Raw genomic sequence first — 22,163 nt, 5'->3', positions numbered from 1 at the left:
AGTGTTGAGGGGAATATTTTCTGATACTCTTGGCGTGCCTATTTCATCGGTGGAGCGCATTCACAGGATTGGTCATAGGAAAAAAGAGGAACACAGACCAGTTATTATGAAGTTATATGACTATAATGAAAAAAACAGCCATATTCAAACAATGCAGCAAACTGAAAGGGACCAATTACAGTGTCTCTGACGACTACTCTCGGGAAACGGCGCGAAAAAGGACATTGCTTTGGCGATCAGCGCAAGAAGAAAAACGCAATGGGGCAAAGATTAAGCTGGTCCGCGATAAACTTTTTATCGATGGTGCTGCTTATACGTGGGATTCGCAGTCTAACACGCGTGTGAGGCTTGCGAGAAACCAAGATGGTGAATTGCTCCACCGGGACTGACGTGACCAGTGTTAGACCAGATTACTGAACGAAAATGCTCGACGAAAAATACCTTGCCTCACGCTTTTAAATGTGAATTCTCGTAGTTTACTCAACAAAATTGTTAATTTTAACTGGCTTATAGAAACTCACCACCCTTCTATAATTTGTGCGACCGAAACTTGGCTCGATAACTCAATCTTAGATGAAGAGTTTGTACCACCTGGTTATTGCGTCTTGAGAAAAGATGGATCGTCCGGTCGCGGTGGCGGTGTGGCCTTATTTATTAAAGACGGCATCGACTTTTCTTTGCTACCCGAGCTTCCAGAAACTGAGTCAGTTTGGTGCAAAGTTAATATTTCCTTCTCAACGTTAGTTATAGGTGTTATATATCGTCCTCCGAATGCCGATTACAATTTGTTTCCTGCTCTGAATGATTATATCGCAGCACATAGATTAGATAACTACAAAATGGTCTTGTGTGGGGACTTCAATTTCCCATGCATAAATTGGGCTTCACTCGTATCGACTGGTCGCGACAAAGTACAGTGTGACTTGCTCATTGACATAGTAGTTTCGATTTCTCACAAGTTGTCCACTCTCCTACGCGTGGTGACTCTTTGCTGGATCTTGTGCTTTTGAATGAGCAGTTGGTTAAATGTGGGTTCGAATGTGAAGTCGGTGATGGTCTGTCTGATCACAAAGCGGTCGTTCTTAAATTGAATATTGCACCTGAACGCAAAAGACCAGAATACAGGATGATTACTGACTTCACTCGTGATACTTGGTGCTTTGGCGTCGCATTTTGATGATGTTTTATTTAGTAGTGAACACTGTAATATTGACATGTTGATCGAGCGATTTTATAAAGTTGTGCATGACTGTCTGTGTAACTTTGTGCCCAAGAAGTGTGTTAAAATAAATCCCAAACATATCTGGTACAGCAGGGAAATTATCCAACTTATCCGTCGCATAAAGAGACTTCGCAAACGATGTAAGTCACAACATATAAGTGATGGTGCGCTTCTAGTTTCCTTGAAAACGGCTCTACGAACCAAAATGCATGACGCCAGAAAATTTTATTATGGGAACACACTGACAACGTTCATGAAAACCAACCCACACAAATTCCGGAAAACAATTACTCCATCTGGTCGCTGTTCTTCATCCTTTGTTGTTAATGGTAAACCATGTTCTAACCCTCCTGTTATCTCTGAAGCTTTTAATAAATATTTTAAATCGGTATTTGACAGCGACAACGACACTAGGCCGGTGTTTAGTCTAGTTACTGAACTGCCATCCCTCCCGAAGTTGGATATAAGTTATAAAGGAGTTCTGAATCTTTTGTTGCAAATTGACACGACCAAAAGTGCTGGAGCCGACAATATACCTAACATGTTCCTAAAAAAGTATTCTGAGTGGTACGCCCGGTACTTGACTGTTATTTTCCAAAAATCCCTCCAAACTGAAACCGTTCCACAAACTTGGAAAATAGCTAATGTAGTACCAGTATTTAAGTCTGGCAACAAACAAAGCCTCTCCAATTATAGACCGATTTCGTTAATATGCACTTGCTCCAAGGTATTGGAACACATTATTCATAAACATATTGTCTTGTACTTGTCTAACAATAATCTTCTGTCTAATAATCAGCATGGTTTTCGGGCTGGGTTTTCTACTCTCACGCAGGTAATTGAATTCACACATGACGTTGCATCATGCTTAAATCATCCCGGTCAGATGGACGCCATTTTTATCGACTACTCAAAAGCATTCGATTTGGTTTGTCATAGTAAGCGTATTACTAAACTTGGCGCCTTTTTCAAGGGAACTCACGGTGTCCGACTACTAGGCTGGATTAAGGACTGCTTGCGATTAAGATCACAGTTTGTCACATTTAATCACTCTCAATCAACGTCTGTCTATATAACATCTGGCGTCCCGCAGGGATCAGTTCCAGGGCTACTTTTATTTCTCATTTACATTAATGACATTGTCCAGATAACTAATAACACGTTTGTTAAAATCCGTTTATATGCAGATGACTGCATTCTGTATTCAAATATAAGTAATGCATGCGACCAGCTTACTTTGAAAAATGTGTTTTCTTCTTTCTGTGATTGGAGCAACACATGGCAGATGAGGTTAAATTTTAGCAAAACTGTATCGATGACATTCACTAACAAGAAAAATCCTTTTCATTTTTCGTACACTAACAACACACATCAACTAACGCACGTGAACGAGTTGAAGTACCTAGGTGTAACGTTCTGTTCAAACTTGAATTGGTCTAAGCATGTAGATTTAACTTGCTCCAAGGCACTAAGGAAACTCGGGTTCTTAAAACGTACATTAAAAAATGCAACCAAAAACTGCAAGCTGACGGCGTACAAATCTTTAGTAAGGCCTGTACTTGAATATGCATCGGCGGTCTGGTCGCCACACTTCGCCAAAGACATCATTAAACTTGAAAATGTGCAGAAAAAAGCAATGAGATTTATATATAAGCGTTATGACCGTCACTTCTCTCCCACAGTTCACGCCCGCACGTTATCCCTTGACACACTCGAACACAGACGCATATGTGATCGCATTATCCTACTTCACAAGATTATCAACAAGCGTATTTATGTTGACGCCCCCTTTTCTTTCACCAGTTCTTCAGCACGTGTCACGCGCCGTTCCAACCCGCATAACATCGTGCCGTTTATGCCGTTTTTAGACAGCTTCAAATTTTCGTTTTTTCCTTTCACAGTCGAATTGTGGAGCGATTTAGATGGCACATTACGTGAAATGTCTATTGATCATTTTATGCGAGAATTGTCAAATCACGTATCTTATTCATGATACTGTACTGTTTTCTCCGTAAATCTTTGCACTCCCATTTGTAATCATGCACTTTCCTAATATTGTTTATGTATAATCTTCTGTACCGCTTCTGCAATGTCCCCATTCATGGGATAACGGCATTTGTAAATAAATAATAAATAAATGAATAAATTTACGGCAGCAAGCACATGCTTCTTTTTCCTTGTTGTACCTCGCTTTATCAGTACGTGTTCTTAGACATACTGATCCCGCTTCGAATAGTAAAGAGCTTCCCTTTGAGTTACCATGAATTGCTTCTTTCCTGATTTCGTTTTTTTTCCCTCTCGGGTAGTTACTCGTAACAGGTTGCGACTCCATGTAAATACGCGCCTTCTGGCGGCTGCGCCGAGAAACAGCCGATCCAGATTTAGGCCTGAAGCGACAGAGGGTGCCATATCACGGCACGCGCTGAATGCCTCTTAGTGCTCAAGTCGTCGGGATACCGTCGCGCACAAGCCAGAAAAAAAAAAGAACGGATGTCGAAAGACTTTAGTTGCATACCATTATGCGTGTCAACACGCTGGAAAGAACGCAATGTAGGATTTCATCATTTCCAGAAAGAAGCAGACGGCGCACACCGGAGACCGACTTGGACAAGAAACTTCCACACTAGGAAAAAAAGTTACTAATACTACACATGTTTGTTCGAAACACTGCATTTGGAACTACTTTCTTGCCAGCGAGAAGGCCACTGCTTTCGTTTTATCTGTTTTAGGTATCCTACTAGTTTGTCAAACCGCGGAGTGCACTTTGTTTAGGGAGGTGCTTTGATAAATCACAGTGACGCGCGCTTAGGCTTCACTTCGTTTTCTTCGTATATAGTTTACTGCCCCAGCATTAGCGTTACATAGTACTTTAAGCAGCCAGAATATTCTCGCTAGTGTACCTTTGTCCGCAGGCATGGTAGGAGGAATGATAACTACCTCGGAAGCTCTGAACTTGATCATGACATACGTTTTGCCGGGAGGCGACATATCGTTTTCAAGCTTTAGGCTCGCAGGGCAAGCATAAGGTCCTGTTTTATCATTGAACGCGGAGAGGTGTCAGTTTATTTGGTCGCAAGAAATTTAGAAGCAACAGTAAACAGCGCTCGTTCCAGCCTTGCAGCTTTCGACCTGTGCACGACGCCGTTAGTTTGCTTTCGGACACTGTTTCGGCACACAGCTAAATTCCATTACAGCTGGTTCAGTTCGTTTCCGATTCATGCAGTTAGAACAATGCAACTGACTTTGCCAAAAGAAAAACCTCGCTAAGTTTTGGAAACCTGTTGAAGGAAATTCAACTTGGTCCGATTGGTTGTTAATTACTTCTCAAGTTTCACCGGATTTGAGAATTTCTACAGGCGCCAGGTGGGGGCTGCTGTGTGTTCCCAAGCCTGGGCTCTACATAGAAAACGGCGAACTGAGTACACGAGCAGGCGCCAGTCATCAGGCACCTTACCCTTATACCTTATCCTTGTCCTTATGCTTATTTTTATCCTTATCCTCATACCTTATCACACAGGTCAGCATATTAGAGGTGCACTCCGACTCACTAATGAAACTCTTATTCCTTTTTATACACTTTATACAGGATACACTGACCGGGTAACTTTAAGAATTTCTTTTTGCCTCGGTCTATAAGTGCACAATATCTATATTTAGCTTCTGAAAGCACCCCAGACGTTACTACCTATATATATTGTGGGATGCTACATTATATTCTGCAATACAAGTTACGGATTCTGGAGTTGCAAGTAGCGTCCGAGCATCTATTCTCGCATGCTGGTGATGTGACTATTCCAAGAAGGTGTCGCTTTTACCCAGACATTTCAGTCATTTGACATTCCTGCGCTCTGTAGAAAAGAGAATGTGGTTTAAAATCCTAAACCAGTAATTTTATTTTCCTTGCGCATATTGCAATCGCTGGCATATTTCAGTTGAACTTCACCTTTCACTTTTGTCATTTTTCTTATTTATTGTTTAACTGTACTGAACAGAGATTCCCTGCTGTTATGTAGCTTATCTGCACTAAGTGCCATTTTACATCATACATTATTGATCTCTTCAAAAGCCACTAGTGCAGACTGTATTGAGTTCTTAAAATATTAAGGATTATCCTTTATCAAACGTTTATGCACTTGTGTATTAACCTTAGTTCCATCTCTCAAACATCATAAGTATGGTCCTACAGAAATCGATAACTGCGTGTCAACCTTCTTAAAAGACTTCGGCGAAAATTTCTGTTAATAAGGTAACCGATGAAAAAAAGAACCTGCATCGAATGCGATTAATCGATTAAAGGTTAAAATGATGCACGATTAAGTGTTAATCGAATAAAAAAAATTAATCGACCATCCCTACGTTTGCCTCTGGGGGAGAAACAAAACAGATCTCGAAGACTACGCTTTTTTGCAGAATACATGCACCCAAGAAAATTTCACAGCCGGAAATGAGTTTTGGCCGCACGTTTTAGACACCTCGTCTTATGTGCGTTCGCTAATTCAGATGCCCTTCGGCGTTCTCTCTTCTGTATGCAGTCGTTCTCTACGCTATCTGCGTACATTTCTCTCCTGCTAGAAAGAAATCTTCATTTTTTTTACAATGGTTTGATGTGACATCTATAGCCTGCGACGGATACTCCTTCTCACATAAAATGAATACACAACAATTAGTCAGAAATAATGGGGGAAAATACCTCTAATGGCGATGCGAGCTCGCAGCAGCCGATACATGTAATGGCGTGCGATTTCTATCGATTTCTGCCGGTTTAGGAGACACGGACGCAAACGGCTTAGCGTAACGAAAAAATTCATCTGGCGCCAAAATCATCAAGCCTTTCGTCCGTAAGTGCTCCTTGAGGTTAATCTGCAGCCTTCGCGAATAATATAGCCAGCATCAGTATTTGTCGGAATTTGCCCTCATACGGACAATTCTAGCCTAAAAATTTGTTCGTGAATACTGGCCCTGGTGCAGCATATGCGCAGAAATCGTTTTTTCGGTTCCTCGTGTACGCGAAGCTGACAGTATCCAAAGAGTTTGGGCCCTCAATTTATGCTCCCTGTTATTTTCGGGCAAATTCGACAGCATTGCAGGCAGCACTTTGTTTCATTATGATTATGTAATTATATTAGGTGTTCCTACTGCGGATGGTGGTTTCATTAATGCGCCTTTACTGCCACTACGTGTCACTCGAATTTGCTCTTTTCTTCTTCTCTACTATTAGTCATCGTATTTATTCAGTGTCTTCTCTCTTCGAAGACTGCTCTTTTATTTAATTCATCATTTCAATAGGAACATATTTAACGGCGGTGAAGCGCAATAGACGGGACAAAGGAAGGCCAGACAGACAGGTCAAACTAATAACTATGGAATAATCAAAAGCACAGCCTTCGAGATCTACGTTTCTCATCCAGAAGGAGCCACCACTGGGCCGTGGATCTACGCACTACCTATTGCGGGAAGATAATTTACTAATGCAGCTCCACTTATTTTTACTTTTTGTGTGCCTTTAGCTAATATAATTTTACAGATCGAGGTGCCCTCATTTAGGTTATATCAACATTGAAATCACACCGCTAAAGAGTTACTGTGTGTAAAGGTGGCCGTCGAACCAGGAATAGTTGCTGCACTAAAGCTAAACTTGACACATCGTAAGGTAATTAACTTGTTGATGAGGAGTCAAGTCACGCTGATCCTTGCGTGACACGACTACTATAGCGCCCGCAGCCCGCAGACCAATATTCCGGGATATGTTTAGGCGAAAAGGAGCTTGTGATTCGTAACAAAATCTGCGCTAAAGCACTGTAATTATTTGTTTTCTCACCTCGCGGCAAGATAATAAAAGCGCATTGTCTGACCATGGCCGGCGAGATCACAGGAGTGCACCTTTAGAGGGCCGGCGCAATCTCTGAGGTCATGGTATAACATAAAAAAAAAAGCCTGCCCTTTTAGAGTTTTTCTCGTACTTCAAGTGGAAATGATGACAGATGCAGCATAAAAATGACTTACACCTGTAGCACACAACAAAAGGCACCTTCGGAGGATAACAGCTTAAGCAACTGTGCACTTTTCCATAAGCTTTCTGTGAGGTACACATTGTCGGCCTAGTTCGCAAAAATTGCACTAGGCTTGTCGTTTCGTGCGAGATTTGCGTATATTGGCGATACTTTTCTCCGAATGCGGTTTCTATTTGCAGAGTGCAGTCTACAGCGTGCTGCCTGATTGACAGTAATAACGGCTCTTTCTTGGTTTCAGCATGCTACTTCATTAAACTGCGGCACTCAAAAAAGGAACGCCGCTCTCTTTCTATAAATCGCGCTAATGGTTGCTTTTGGGCTTTCCCATTTAGTTAACTTGGACGCCCGCTTAAGAAAACCCAATAACTGCTCAGCAAACGACGCGAGACACTCAGCTTCGTCGGAGAGCTGACTATGCATCTGCGTGTACGTGAAATAATGGGCATGCTTATGATTTCGATCTAGAGCAGGTAGCACATACTCCGACGCCTCAGACTTCGTCAGGCAGTTCAATTCTAGACCTCGTTTCCAACTCCGATAACGTCGGTCAGCCAGGTTACGCCTGTGATATAGTGCCTGGTACGTCGGATCATTTCACCGTCATTTAAAAAAATGAGAGAGAAAAAAGCCATTGGTCGCGTAAAACCGTGCAGCTGCGGACAGAACTAATTGGAACACGGGAGCTGTGGCTAAAATGTAACTGAGTTGTACATCTCAAATTCAACTTTTATGTTCGCCGGCCTGCACGCATGCGTGTCCAATTCCGTGCTTCCCGTTGAGACAGGTAGAGGGCATGTGGATGCTGTTCGGTCAGAACTCCCGTGTTCAATTTACTTTTGTCCGCTTCTGCGCGTGCCAATCCGAAAAGCTTACTATGATTTTAGCAATGCGGACGATGTCTGCGTATTAGATAACTTACAACAAGAGTATGACCACTTTTCACAGTTTCCTGGGGATTTCGCAATTGTTGATGCGGTTGATGTTTTGTGGCCGCACTTCGAACGAACTACGTGTCATTGCATAGATAGATACATACTGAAAAAAAAATCCACCAAAAACAACATCTAAACTCCTGGATCACGCTCGGAATGCTTCGTCTTAAGCGACACGTAAAACGCCTGTGGTCCAAAAGCCGAATGGATAATAATATCTTAGTGACGCTGCGACCAATTTCGTCCTCAAAAATAAAATTTTCCACATATATTTTTATAACGTCAAAATGCACGACTTTCTTTTTAGCGATCCAAGAAAATCTTTCCTTCACCGAACACAAAATATTTAACCATTTGCTAAAATAACAATGAATGATAAGGACATTATTGACCCAACCTGTATAGCAACGACATCTCCTAAAATGACCACTTTTCCTCTGGTATTTTTTGCAGTACCGATAACAATGAAGATTTCAGCCATGCCTTTAAGTATGATATGCCCAATCTACTAATTAGGTAAGAATGAATTTTTTCTGCGTTGCTCAATTTAGGCACGAAGAAATTTTCCGGACCAAGTGGAATTCGGAATACATTTCTGTTTAGGTAGGATAAGTGGTTCTCTATAGATATATTTTGATTATTTTACCGAAAATTTCCAGAAAGGCTAACTTCCTGCGGATTTGAAAACAGCTAAAATTATTTCTATAAATAAAACTGGCGACAAGCTCAGCGTCACTAATTATTCGTTTATGTCGTTGTTGTACTAACCAGCAAAGTGTAGGAGCATATTCTTTTGAAGCATTTAAGCAGATTTTTAGAAGACAACAGTTTTTTTTTTAAACAGACAGCTCGCATTAGGACGTGGTCTCTTTACAGTGCTGTAGTTAATTCGCATTACTAATGATCTGCTTAAACTTTTTGACAACGGAGGCCAGGCTGATATATTTTTTTAGACTTAGTAAAAACCTGAGGCCACGTGTCACATTCTAAACTAATATTAAATCTAACGAATCCCCTCAGGAATGAGCGTACATTTTGTTAGCTTGACTCTTACTTAACGTAACACCATTAGTATGTTTGAAAACGCGACTCTATGTCGCCAATGGCTCCAGTTCTGTCTGGGGTTCCCCCCGAAGTCCATCCATGTGCCCTTACGTTTTCATCTGTACTTAAATGGTCTATTGCTTGACACTTATGTACAACGCTAAATATTCGCGAACGACTGCATCGCTCATCGCACTATTTAGTCTAACGATGACTAATCTACATTAAAGAGTTTTCTAACATCTGTTTCTAGCTGTTGCTACACCCGGAAGAGGAGTTGTTGAATTATATTCCTAAGTGCTCCCAAATGTCTATAACAAGAAAAAAAAACCACTGTCACATGCATACAAAATTAACAACATTGATCTCTGTTGATGCGTCTAAATGTTTGGGAATTTAATTAAGTCATGTTTTAAGATGGAGTGCGCACATTAAGTACATAGTTTCGTCAGCATCTAAAATGCTATGGTTGCTTCGACGTCGTCTGAAGCACTGCACAAGTAAAACAAAACTGGCTGGATACACATGATTGGTGCGCCCTCTACTTGAATATGTCGATGTTTGTTGGAGCCCGCGCGCAATGACAGATATAGATAGGCTAGAAAAAGCACAGAATAGAACACTTGCGCTCACTTGTAATGCCTATGGAAGGCAAGTATCAATATCTCCTACCTGTTCCCGGTTTTGTCTCTCAACACTGCAGGAACACCATAATTTACAGCGTCTCAAGATTCTTTACACAATAATAACGACGGACCAAAAGAAAATGGAACATGCTTCAAATGGAAGCCACAAACATGCACGCGCTCGACTATTTCCAATCCACGATTGTTTGTCATTTATTAGCAAGGTATGTGATTTCTTTCATACCAATTGAAATAGTGCCTTCTTTCCTAGTCATGTACCGTTGATGTTATTTTCTTACATGCCCTCTTTTGCTCGTTTTATTGAATTGGTGCCCTTAGTAACCGTCGATATTGTTCTGCGCAGTTTCGTATGTCTGTTAAATCAGTACATTCTTTTTTTTCTTTCCTTTCTTTTACTTTTTTGCTTTGCCTGAATTGCCTTTCGACATTACTTAATATCCCTGAATGACGAACAATGATATTTTGCGTTCAGTAGCGTAACAATTAAACACTCCTAGACCACCATTTTGATCTAACCATCGATGCGGTGAAGGCCTGTAAAGACGCGGAGCTGAAGATTGACACTGTCGGGGCAACTACAGAACGCCTCTGGATCAAATAACGGCTGTTCAATTATCCACGCTAAAAAAGAATAAAAAGAAAAAGAAGTGTTCTGGTCGAAGCGCGAATCGAGCATAACGCCCGAGTAACACGTTTCGACGGCAGGAATTTCCCAGTATACTTGCAGCAAGGGAAAACGTGCATGTGTTCTTATTCAGTAGCAAAACTCTTTTACCGATAGGGATCAATGCTGGTACTAAAGGCATTATTAAAGTGATACGCAGTGATTTATTTCACTTGCGAACGCAAACGATAATCGATAGAAGGCAGCAAACTGTATCCGCACAACGCCCCATCTTCGAGGTGACTGAAACTGAGGAAGTGCAATGCGGAAGCAAGTTCAGATTAGAGGCAATCAACCGAGCTGAAAGGACAGATTTATGTTCCCAATAGACGGTCTAGACACTAAAGGATTGCCAAGAAATTGAAATTTGCTGCGGTGCGCGCTACGCCGCAACGTTCTCCTTTCCCTTCTTCACGGCCTGCGCACATCAGAGAAAGTGTCTACGTCTCCTCTCCGCATCCCTTTACCCCTGTTTCCCACATGCAGCTACTACGACGCAATTCCATCCGTTACTTCTATTTATTCTATCGTTTCGCGGCAGAAAGTACTCTGAGCGCCGGCAGCGAAGTTTCGCGCCGACTTAGCGCCTCTCAGGAACGCGCTCGTTAAAGCATGAAAAACGGTAACGCGACGCGAACTTAACCAGCGCTTTGTGTTTGATGTGCAGGCGTCCGTAGAACTCGCGTACGGCATACGCAACTATGCGTCACCGAACCACGGCAGAGTCATTAGCAAGCGTCAGTGGCGTTAATGGCGGGCTGCAAGGGAACGCGACGACCGGAGCGAGGCGCAGGCGGGCGTGTTCGCCGGAGCGTCCATTCTCGGAACGAAGTCAATGCACGCCACCGAAAGCGTGCCTCGTCTGCAGGTTAACGTCAGACGCGGCTTGTGTACGCTCCTCTAAACGACGCGGAAGGCTTTAGGGCGAAGCGCCTTAAAGGATTTCATCGAGCGACGTATGGTTAAGGAGTCTGAGTTGATATGGATGACGCAAATTCTTGATTTCTTATACAAGGAGCGTCAGAAAGCTTTTTTTTAGTCTTGATTTCACGAACACAACAGTAAAGGTGGACTGAGGGCTACAGACCTATGGAAAGGTGGATGGTGGAGGGGTGTGGCGGCAATTGACCGCGTCACATTGGTAGTGAACGCGTCAGAAGGCAAGCCCCTCACAGGTGCAGTGATTCGCACGGTTTCTATACGCGGTGATCATTTTTAAGCTTTCTTCCGGAGTTTCTGAAAAATGACCTGTGACAGGTAGCATAATTATTGTCCTTGAGGAGGAGGACACGGCTAGCACGAGAAAGCAAAACAGATATTCTGCTAATTGACAAACATTTGCTAATTAACTTCCTAATTATTTTACGGCGCATATTGCAATTTCCTAATCGTAGCCAGTGAGTTTGCAAAACGTGTCCACTTGAAATGAGTCTCCAGGATTCAGACGCACACACGTTGGCACACGCGCACGATAATGGTATAGGCTGTGAAAGAAGGATTAGGTCCAGTGCGTGTGCATCAAAGGAATTCTCGGTCGGAGTCTTCTCTCGCTCGGAAAGCGTGCATTGGGTTTCCAAAGGCTCCCTTTATCGCCGAAAGTCGTCACCTGCGGCCGGCACCGTTCCCGCCTCATAATTACACCAGCTTCGCACTAAGCTATATAGGCGCACTCCTATACATGCTGCCCCCTTCCGAACATGTCATCCGCTTTACTGCGTGACTCGGGGAACGCGTCTAAAATTACTGGTGAAGAGGAGCACGTGAGGCGAAGAAGCGAAGGAGTACAAGAGAAAGCGGCGAAGCTCAAGTTCTCGCCGCGCTATCGCCAGTGTTTGCAGTCGAGGGCGGCGCCAGTACTGAGGCGCTGGAATTTGCTTAATGAGCTGCTCAGTGCGCATACCTCGTGGAGCTCGTAAAAAACCTGACGTGCGCCCGGTTTTATGACTGCGGTGGCGCGCGAAAGGCGGCGCATCGCAGACGCGGAGCCGCCGCCGCAGCAAACAGTCCAGCTAGCTCGTCTCAGAATAAGGCGCCATTAACGGGTCAGGTGTGCGTACGTGTCCGAGTTCCTCGGCTACATTATCAATGAGCCACGGCTCAGGCGCTCCATCCCCCCCTCCCCACCCCCTTCCAACCCCTTGAAGCGGCTCGATAACCGTAAAACCGGACTTCTCACGAAGGCGGGTACTTCGTTTTGAGAGATGCCCACGTTTGTGAATGCGCGACGTGCTCCATACTGGAGATTGTCTCTCGAGGCTGTGGCCGCGGGCCTGCTGAAAGTGAGGCGCACACATTTCGGCGAGTTTGAAAGCGCAATTCTAGAAGCTCATAAACTGCTTGGTTGTGGGAGCTCGTGAAATTATTGACGGGTCCGATGCTTATTCGTATTGCTAAGATAATACGAGATGCGTCGTCCCTCATTGTCCTTGCCTGAACAGGTATCTCCTTTTGTAGTGCGAAAGGCAGCATAGTTTGGACAAGTTGACCAGCACAGAAACGGGGCGTCGACAGACCCGAGAGGGTCAGCAAATAGTAGGGAGCAAATGCTCCACTCTCAAGAGCGACGGTAATACAAACTCACGTAGGAGGCACACGCAAGAAAACCAAGCCACTGTGGATTCACGCACGACTCCATTACGGTTGCGTCGGCTTTCTATGCGACGGTTTCCACAGTGCGAATGCGCACAAAGAGCCTGCTTGATAGTGCATGCTTTCTACCGTGCTTTTACGATGCTTTTGACGGTAATGCGTTTAGCATTACCGTCAAACGCATTACCATCGACAGCCATTGTGAGATAGGCTCTGCTGATTTATTTAAGTAGAGGTGTCCCCCAGTGGAAACATGTGAAACAGTTTCTCTCAGTGGTGAAATTTTCACGAGCCACTGTGGCAACGCTTGATGAGTACTTTTTTTATTCATGTTCATCACAGATTCACAAAGCTCCTGACTGTAGTTACGTGCTCGTAATGGAAAACGTGGTTTTCTTTTTCTCCTTTTTCTTTCTGTCCCTTCCGTTGGTGCTCTGAGTCAAGAGGGAGTTCAAGTAGTTTTTTTATTACTGAAATACTTATTTTTATTTTATGAAATTTTCTATTGTAATACGCGTAATAAAACGCACAAATGCTTTCATTATAAAACCGTCGGAGCAATCTGAGTGTTTAAATGTGTTGCACTTGACAGATCAAGCTTAATTATAATAACTGTAGCACCTCATACATTTTACAAAGATGAGTGAAAATCGGTAAGGTTAAAAAAAAATGGAAGCACGAAGTTTGCAAGTCCGTAGCTCTGCACCAAAACCAGATGTCTTTTTGTATACTGCATGTGACCCAGCCTCACAAACGGGCAAATTTGATGTACACGAGTTTCGCAGCTTATATAATGTTGATACAGTATTTACCCAAGTTTGGAGAAAGTTTATACCACATTACATGGGAGTGTACAAGAAACCAGGCATTCCACAAACACAAAACACCAAGTGCGGAGCAATGGGAGAGCTGGCTCACCAGCCGCGAGCTAGAGGCTCAAAGAGCTCTTATAGCGCACGCGTGCGAGGCGGCCCGGCTCAGTGGAGCCCTGGACTAGGGGCCCATCCATGGCTGAAGAGGACCCAAGCTTCAAGAACGAAGACTTCGGCCTCGACCCGCTAAAACCTTAAACGAGTCAATAAAGTTTTCCATTCCATTCCATTCCATTTAGTAACTAATTAGTGGTACATTTGAAAGCGGTGTATATTTCAGAAATTTTGTTCACTGCGCGTCTTAATAAGTTCAATTTACAAAGCTCTAATATCTTTATTTATAACAGAGTTCAGTGTTGAAAACTTTGTTCATGAGTTTTCTTTCTTGTTTCATTTTTAACAATTCTTAAAAAAAATTGCTGTCCTACATAAAAAGAAGTCTTCTTGCGGTTACTTAATTTCAGTTTTTATTTTTACGCCACAAATCTAATCAAATTTGGCGTCGTGTAAGCCGAGCGAAACAAAACGATTTCTGCGTTCTCGTGTATTCCGGTCATAGTTCCCGAACTAAAGCGTTTTATAAGGTGTGCCCAAGTATAATTGACCAATGCCTGTAGGCAGCAGCGTAGCATAGCTGGCGTCCAGCTACGTGCGTCATGATTAAGAATTCCAAACGCGTTCCCGAGCTTGGCATCAGTTATCTATGCACGTCGATTCAGAGAAGCGACCAGCAGCACGAATGATAAGTTCTAGTGTGTACACGTATGGCATGTCCCCGTCCGTTGAACGTCGATTCGACGAAGTCCTTGCTAAAGGAGAGGTCGTTAATGCTACATAGTTTCTGCTAGAATCAGGTTTGGCTAGAATGCGCAAAAAAAGAAGTATCGAGGAGCTTCTCTGGAAGTTAGCTGAGGATATTGGTTCTTCAAAGTTTCATGTCCGCTGTATCATGTTTTCGCTGAGCTTGTGCTTTCAGTTGTTTTCTTCGCCCCTGCACGGTCTGAGCTCGGTCGATCGTCGGTCCGGTGCTTGAACTCGAGGAGTGTCCACTGTTGTCGAACTATCGGGCACCACTGATTTGCGCCTTTGCAATCTGTAAGATGACTATTATTAACCATTAGAGTGTAGCGTTGGAAATTAGGCGGATATAGGTTTTGTAGGAGGAGTCTCTCCTGAATCCTTAAGTGGTCACTCACGGTAGTCTGCCTTGTTTAGTTGCAAAAAAAAAAAAAGTTACGTAAATACTTAGCGTTTTCCGGGACAAAGCCACAATCTAATTATGAGGCACGTCGTGTAGTGGAGTGGTCAGGGTTAATTTTGACCCCCTGGAAATTCTTGAGCGTGCAGCATAATCTGAGGACACGATCGTTTTTTGCATTTGATCGTTTTGCAAGGAAGGCGAGGGACTCTCCATAACTTCAGGAGAGAATGTATGTATCATGCAGGATGTCACTTTGTCTATGAAAATGCCATTGTTTAAATTGAGACATGGAGAGAGACAGACAGAGAGAGAGAGAGAGAGAAACAGGAAAGGTGAGAACTTTACGGGTAGTGGCAACATGCAATATACAGTGCTTATTTTTATTTGTTTGACGTCTTGTAACAGGCACTAAATGTCACCACCAAACGTTCCCCTTGGCGACTGAACTGGTACACGTATCCAGAATTGACCACGACAGTCAGAGCATTCGCTTTTTGGGAATCGTTCTCTAAACAAACAACGAAAATAAAATAAAAGAAAGGCCGCGGTGGGGAAGGCCGCGCGGGTTGTCGACCCCGTTCGACCTGGGGTGGGCCTGGGCTCGGTCACGCCGCAGACACCGAGTGCTGCGACCCCCCCGAATCACGCCGAAATTGGCCCGCGGATGGTCGATAGTGAAAGTCCCTCTCAGCCCGAGGTCTCCACAGCGCGCAACGGCCAATCGAAAGCTTTCCTGCGGCGTACGCGGTGGCCAACGATTAGTGCGCCTAACGGTGGCACTGTTTTTGCCTCACGAAAACAGTCGAAGTGACGAAGCCTGTACACAGCGGACCATAAAATTTTGCGGGGCACGGGTTACACGACAATTTTAGAGTTTCTGCTCTGTTAAGGCGTGACGCTTCTTTTGTAATAGTTAAAAGTATAGGTCGAATTTGATACCTTGGAACTTTGAATACGAAACTACGGCGCCCAGGGTTCGCAGTAATGCAACTTTTTCGCAGACCCTACGTCCGACAAGCTTTTGTGGCCGACTGTGTACTAAACGTGATATTCAGCCGTTCCGCGAACGTTACTTCGCAACAGAGGCGACGACAAATAAAAAAAGAATGACAGGCGATTTCGAAGAGAAATGGTTATAAAATTTAATCTTTAGTTTTGATGTTACTGTTACATCTGTTACTCTGTTACTGTTACATCTTTTTATGCATGTAGGAATCGTGCAATTAAGCCAGTTAAAGTCCAGTGCCTGCTCTGTAATGATCACGTTTTTTATCCTCATCCTCCTTTGCCCTGTAACCTTGTTTCGAAATGCCAGTAAACAACTAGCGAAACTTCCAGCATAAGAAACAGTCAAAATCGTACAAGTGAGCAGACTCTTTCAAACGCGTTTTTTTGTTGAGAAATGCACAAATAATAGCCGATGACAGTGCAGAAACATAAATTCGGCCAGAGCATTATTGAAGATGCCGTAACTTCATCCCTCAGACGACGCAACCTATTAAGCGTGAGAAATTATATCCCTCTAGTTGCAGACTCGTTCGAAACAGTGCCGTTGCTTTCCCTTCCCGAAATTGGTTATTACCCCAAAATCTTGTAATCAGAACTGTGACAGCTGATTCTCCTTCTCATTGTTGTGGCTTCGCTAAACAGATTTAAAATCTCGTCAATGTGCGCAGTACATATTACTGTTAGCATTTCATTTTCTTTGCGCGCTGCGTAATCTTTTATATAAACGCACATTCTATAGGAGACTACCAGCCATTCCATATTTGTAAGGTCCAGGTGTGGCGCATCGCGTTCACTAAGTGAGTTGTATAAGTGTGACGGTCGATGGAACAAAAAAATGTTAGGCGTACCGTTAAGCGAGAGGAAGACAGCGCTGTGAATAGAAGAGCAAGCAGGGGTAGCCGATGAAGTAATGGAGCTGGGCAGCCCATCTAAAGCGTCGAGAAGATAACCGGTGGTCTGTTAGAGGTACAGAATGGTCGCCAAGGAAAGAATGTGCAGATGTGCAGTCCATGATGGCAGAGAATTTGGCGGTGTAATCAAATTAGGGAAATTTGGATGCATAAGATGTGATAAACTGACAAAAGACAGGGGTAAATGATGATCGTTGAAAGAGGCCTTCTTCCCGCAGATAGATATGTTAGGCCGATGATTATAATGATGAGTACGTCACTGTTGCCCGTTAGCGACATTCTTACTTAATCTTGTTGCAACCTCGGGCTTGCTCGCCTTGTCCTTGCGTTTACTTCACCGAGTCTCGACTTTACCTTCTTCAGTCAGCGGTTCGGCAAAAAAATAAAAAAAATAAGGCCCGTTCTTGGGCAGCGCACAAGAAAAGCGAGAAAGGAAGCAGGACAATCGCTCGTCTAACAACTGAAGATGATTATTTGGAAGAAAAAGAATATACAGACAGTGATTATAAAAGTCATGTGGGTGACGTGTAAAAAATCGTCACATATTCATGAGCAATTAACGAACGCGATCTCTTCGTTTGATATGAAATCTGACGGCTGATTTATACACATGTTCTTGCTCTTGACTGCGTTGTATGCCCCGGCAATTTCACGTGTGCGTCGACCGTGGTGTTTCGGGATGACTGAGGTATCCTCAAAAGAAGGCGCGCGGCCGCAATCCCGACAATGGCTCAAGAATGGACAATCAAGAATGGACGCCCGCTCAATAGAGTCAATACCGAATATTGTTCGCTTCGCATGTATGCCAAACGCACATATGTTAACTATGGTGCACGTCTCGACTGCTTCAACACCCCAGAGCTGTTGTCTTTGTCAGCATTTCCGTAGTTGAAGTTGTATTCTGTGTCAAATAAACAATTGCGGGCAATGTTCAAGGATCATGTATAAACAGTAGCGTGCCGCTAGCTTCAATGTTCAGGACACCGTAACTCGACAAAGCTGGACTTTGTGTATCGTGGGTTACTAGAAAGTGCTCGAAATAAGTACAGAAAGAAAATGTTTTAAAAACGAGGACGTCTGCTCATACCTTCAAACGTTGCCACTTTGCGCTGTACACGCGCACTCAAGCGTTCATCATCAATCATAAGTGGTCATAGCAATTTATTTAGCAATTTAATTAATTAATTCTCCAGAAGCTTGAACGATACGGTGTCCGCGGGCGCGCATATTCAAATTGTGTCTAGATTATCGCCGAAAATCTGTTAGTGTATATGACTTCATGTTACAAACTTTCCCTGTTCGCTGCGGTGTTCTGCAAGGACGTACCCTCGGTCCTTTTCTTTTCAGTCTTCATAGAAACGACATCGTCGATGTATTTCCCGTCGCAAAATTTATTATATACGCAGATGGATACAAGCATATTCTTAGCTGGTGAAAATGCCAATGATTTAATAGGTGTAGCAAACTGCATGTTCAAACAGCTAGACAAAGGAACACATAAAAAGAAATAAATAGCAAAATATATAATGTGAACAAAACAAAAGCAGTTATTTTTTGGGCCAGGAATAAACAAGTTACCTTGAGGAAACAAATATGCTTTAGATCTCATCCGCTGGAAACACTACCACAGTTAAAAACATTGGCCTTTCTGTTTAACCAGCATATGCCCTGGGTTGATCATGTAGCCCACATTACTCCTAAGTTGCCGCAAATAATTGGTCTGCTCTATCGCAACCGTGAAATCTTACCGTCTTGTGCTATGTTGTTAGTTTATCACTTTGTTCCAGTCTCGCTTAAACTTTTGTAGCCTTATCTGGGGAATTACAACACAGGAAAATCTGAACATATTACTTGCATTACAAAAAAGAAGGACCTATGAAGATTGTTAAGAAATTACCAAGGTTACATCACACAAGATACATATCTTTGAACACAAAAATATTGAAGTAACAAAAATATGTGACCATTGCCTACGCCAAACACCTAAACAGGAAGGAACATCTCAATAAAAGATCGTTTGTTCAAAATCTTTCAGGCCTGAAAAGGTGCGAATGAAGCTACAGAAGAAGAAATAAGGACATGTGGTAAATTAAAACATTCCGAACAACCTATGGTCTACAAATGTTCGAAACAGGCTTCTACGACTTCTTAATGACATATTGATACAGGATAGGACACCCCATTGTGTCACATTTCAGAAACTCCTAGCTTACTTTCTTTCTTAAACTTTTTTGGTTATTTCTTTATGCAACAAAAGCCCAATCACTTTGCAGAACTATGGTGTTATCGACGTTATTCCTATACGTTTTCTGTTAAAGTGTCTCTGCCACGTCATTGCATTGTGCAAATTATTATATTAAATTATTTCTTTTGCCATGTGTGTTTGTGATTTTATTCTTCTTTAAAACATATGTACCAGATGCAGCCTTTATGTAACACGTTTATATGACGTTCTTAGTGCAGTGTGATCCATTGCTGCGTCAAGCTGTCGAAAGACATTTTACTTCGGTTCCCCTGAATCATCATGTATGAAGTTATGGTAAAATAAACTTTTCGTTATTATTATCATTTTTATCATGGAGGCTGGTGCTTTTCAAGAACCGTAGCAGCACTTTCCTGGCTTTATACATTTCAGACGCAAGGTGCCCCAGTCCGAAGATCTCTTCTGCGAAAGGCTTGTCGTCCAAGTTCCCTGAAGCTGTCTGATGGGCAATCCTCTCATCCGTTCTAGGGGAAGTCCGGCATCGGAGCCAGCAGTCGAGCAAGTGGAGGACAATGTATGTCGGGCAGTCACACAGACGTTTTATTGCTTATTCTGTGCCGCATGTGCTGCAATTGACACTGCCCACCGTTCCAATTAGAAATGAGTAGGCGTTCGTGAAATAAACTCCAAGGCGCAGGTGGCATAGTAGCGCTTCTTCCCGACTGGTAAAACCAGGCAAAAGTTCCAGCATATTCGTGAAATAAACTCCAAGGCGCAGGTGGCATAGTAGCGCTTCTTCCCGACTGGTAAAACCAGGCAAAAGTTCCAATATCTTATGTGCGTCCATGACATATAGGCGGTGGTGGCTGAACTCTGGTGTATTTCATTTTCTCAGGCTGATAATGTGGGTATGGCCGCTGTGGTACCGCGCTGCATCCGTTCTCGACAGCGAGATTGAGATGCTTTCGCATTCTCCATGTGGACTTCTTACTTCTCGTCTTTAGTCCTCTTTCGCCCTTCCCCAGTGCAGGGTAGCCTACCGGGCTCAGCCTGGTTAACCTCCCTGCCTTTGCCTTGAGACATCTCTCTCTCTCTCTCAAACATTGCCCAATTAAAGATAAGATAACAATTACCCAATTGCAGTGGCACCACAAGTGTTCCTCTTGCCATGTTTCATCGCACATCTTTATTCTTCTTTTATGACTCCTGCTGCAAACTACATTATTCGTTATTTTCTTTTTTGTTGTCCTCATCTACCTCTTAGGTGGTAGTCCCCTTCTCCCAGTTCAACATTTCAGTTTTATTTTTTTTTAGAACAGCCGGATATCCTGGCTACGGGCATCTCAGAAAAGCACATGTCACATTTTGCTGCGCTAAAACAGACTCGCCTCTAGTGTAGCACCCATTTTGGAATCAGTCCGCGTTAAAGACACGACACAATAAAGGAGTCCGGAGATGCCTCCGCAAACAAGTCGAAAGTACATGCAATGAAGTGGCTTTTTTAAGGCTGAGTATTCTCGACTGAAACTTATTTTGCTCTTGAAGCACTCGTCTTGTTTACTTCCCTTGTGTACGCATCTGCTTTGCTGCTTTCCTGTTCACAAGTACGTAGTAACACTAACATGCACCAAGAAACACTGCCAAACTTATTTTTCTCATCTTCGTGCTCGCTTACGGGCTTTACTTCGTTAACGCAACGTAACTCGATAATTCCAGCTAAATATATTTCCCAGTTTGCAGTCTGGAAAAAAACACGTTCATGTGGCTGTTTCTTTTATTGTTCCTAACACGTTTATTCTCTCATTTATATTTAGTTTTTTTTCTGTGATATTCCACTTTTGTGACCTCATTCATCAAGTCCAGGACCGCCTATGACTCCTGCTGCAAACTACGTTATTCGTTCTTTTCTTTCTTGTTGTCCGTATCAGGTAAGATAACAAAACAAGCACTAAGTTGGGTGACAGGCACACGAAGTTGGCACTTAGCGGGTTTCCCCGCGCGAGTCGGCGAGAAAGAAAAACAGTAGTCACCACCGGAGAGCGTTTGTGCTTTCTTTCCTTTTTGTTCCTGCATGACGGGCTCTTTTATACTTAGAGAAACTTAATTGACATTACTGTGTGGGGCCACGCAGCGACTGGGAGAGCCCGGCCTTCTCCCTTGCATATGAGGCGTTACCAAACTGGCCCCTGGTTCTCACCCTCTGACACCGACGTGTACACCGCTGCAGAAACGTCTCCTATGGCGCCATTGTTAATAGGGCGCGGATGGTGTTGGAAAGTCGCTCGCGTTATGCGTCCACAATTATACCTCGGGGGCATAGTTTATTGCGTTCGTGTCTACGGAGAAAAAGAAAAGAGAAGTGAGAAAGAGAGAGAGAGATAAAAGAAAACGAAGAACTGTTGCCTGCTCACGGCACTCATGCGTTGAGGAAACTGCCAAAACAAAATTAAATTATGGGGCTTTACGTGCCAAAACCACTATCTGATTATGAGGCACTCCGTAAGATTATTTTTTTTTTACCTGGGGTTCTTTAACATGTACCTAAACCTAAGTATACGGGTTTTTTTTTATTTGACCCCCATCGAAATGCGGCCGCCGTGGCCGGGATTTGATCCCACGACCTCGTGCTTAGCAGCGCAACGCGAAAGCCACTGAGAAGCCACGGCAGGTGAAAGTGCCAGATCAGAACACTAGTCAAAAAAGCCGCGCTGAGATAAAGTTACACGAACTGCAGCAGCGTACGTGCCACGTGCTTAGTAAAGACAGAGGAGTCCTTAGAACTCGAAGTGCCTTAACCTGAGCATGTCGAGACGGCAAGACGGTGCCTGGATTCGCGAAACTTTCGCTACGTCCTCTAAC

At 43.3% G+C, this 22,163-nt stretch overlaps 1 protein-coding gene and 1 long non-coding RNA gene across 5 annotated transcripts in view; one reads left to right on the top strand and one right to left on the bottom strand.

Annotated features, from left to right (window-relative positions):
* LOC142583083 (uncharacterized) overlaps window positions 1–22,163 on the top strand; it is a 417,463-nt gene that overhangs the window by 185,180 nt on the left and 210,120 nt on the right. Inside the window, exon 2 of one of the 2 annotated variants that reach the window (XR_012828538.1) lies at window positions 19,737–19,878. The exons of the other annotated variant lie outside the window; for it this stretch is intronic. This is a non-coding gene — a long non-coding RNA (uncharacterized LOC142583083). The remainder of the gene's footprint in view (window positions 1–19,736; window positions 19,879–22,163) is intronic. 2 annotated transcript variants of the gene reach the window in all.
* tau (microtubule-associated protein tau) overlaps window positions 1–22,163 on the bottom strand; it is a 108,012-nt gene that overhangs the window by 44,804 nt on the left and 41,045 nt on the right. The window lies entirely within an intron of this gene.

Source organism: Dermacentor variabilis, chromosome 5, assembly GCF_050947875.1.
Source record: "Dermacentor variabilis isolate Ectoservices chromosome 5, ASM5094787v1, whole genome shotgun sequence".
Lineage (NCBI taxonomy): Eukaryota > Metazoa > Arthropoda > Arachnida > Ixodida > Ixodidae > Dermacentor > Dermacentor variabilis.
Note: the sequence above shows the minus strand (reverse complement) of the source record. Positions and strands in the feature narration are given on the sequence as shown.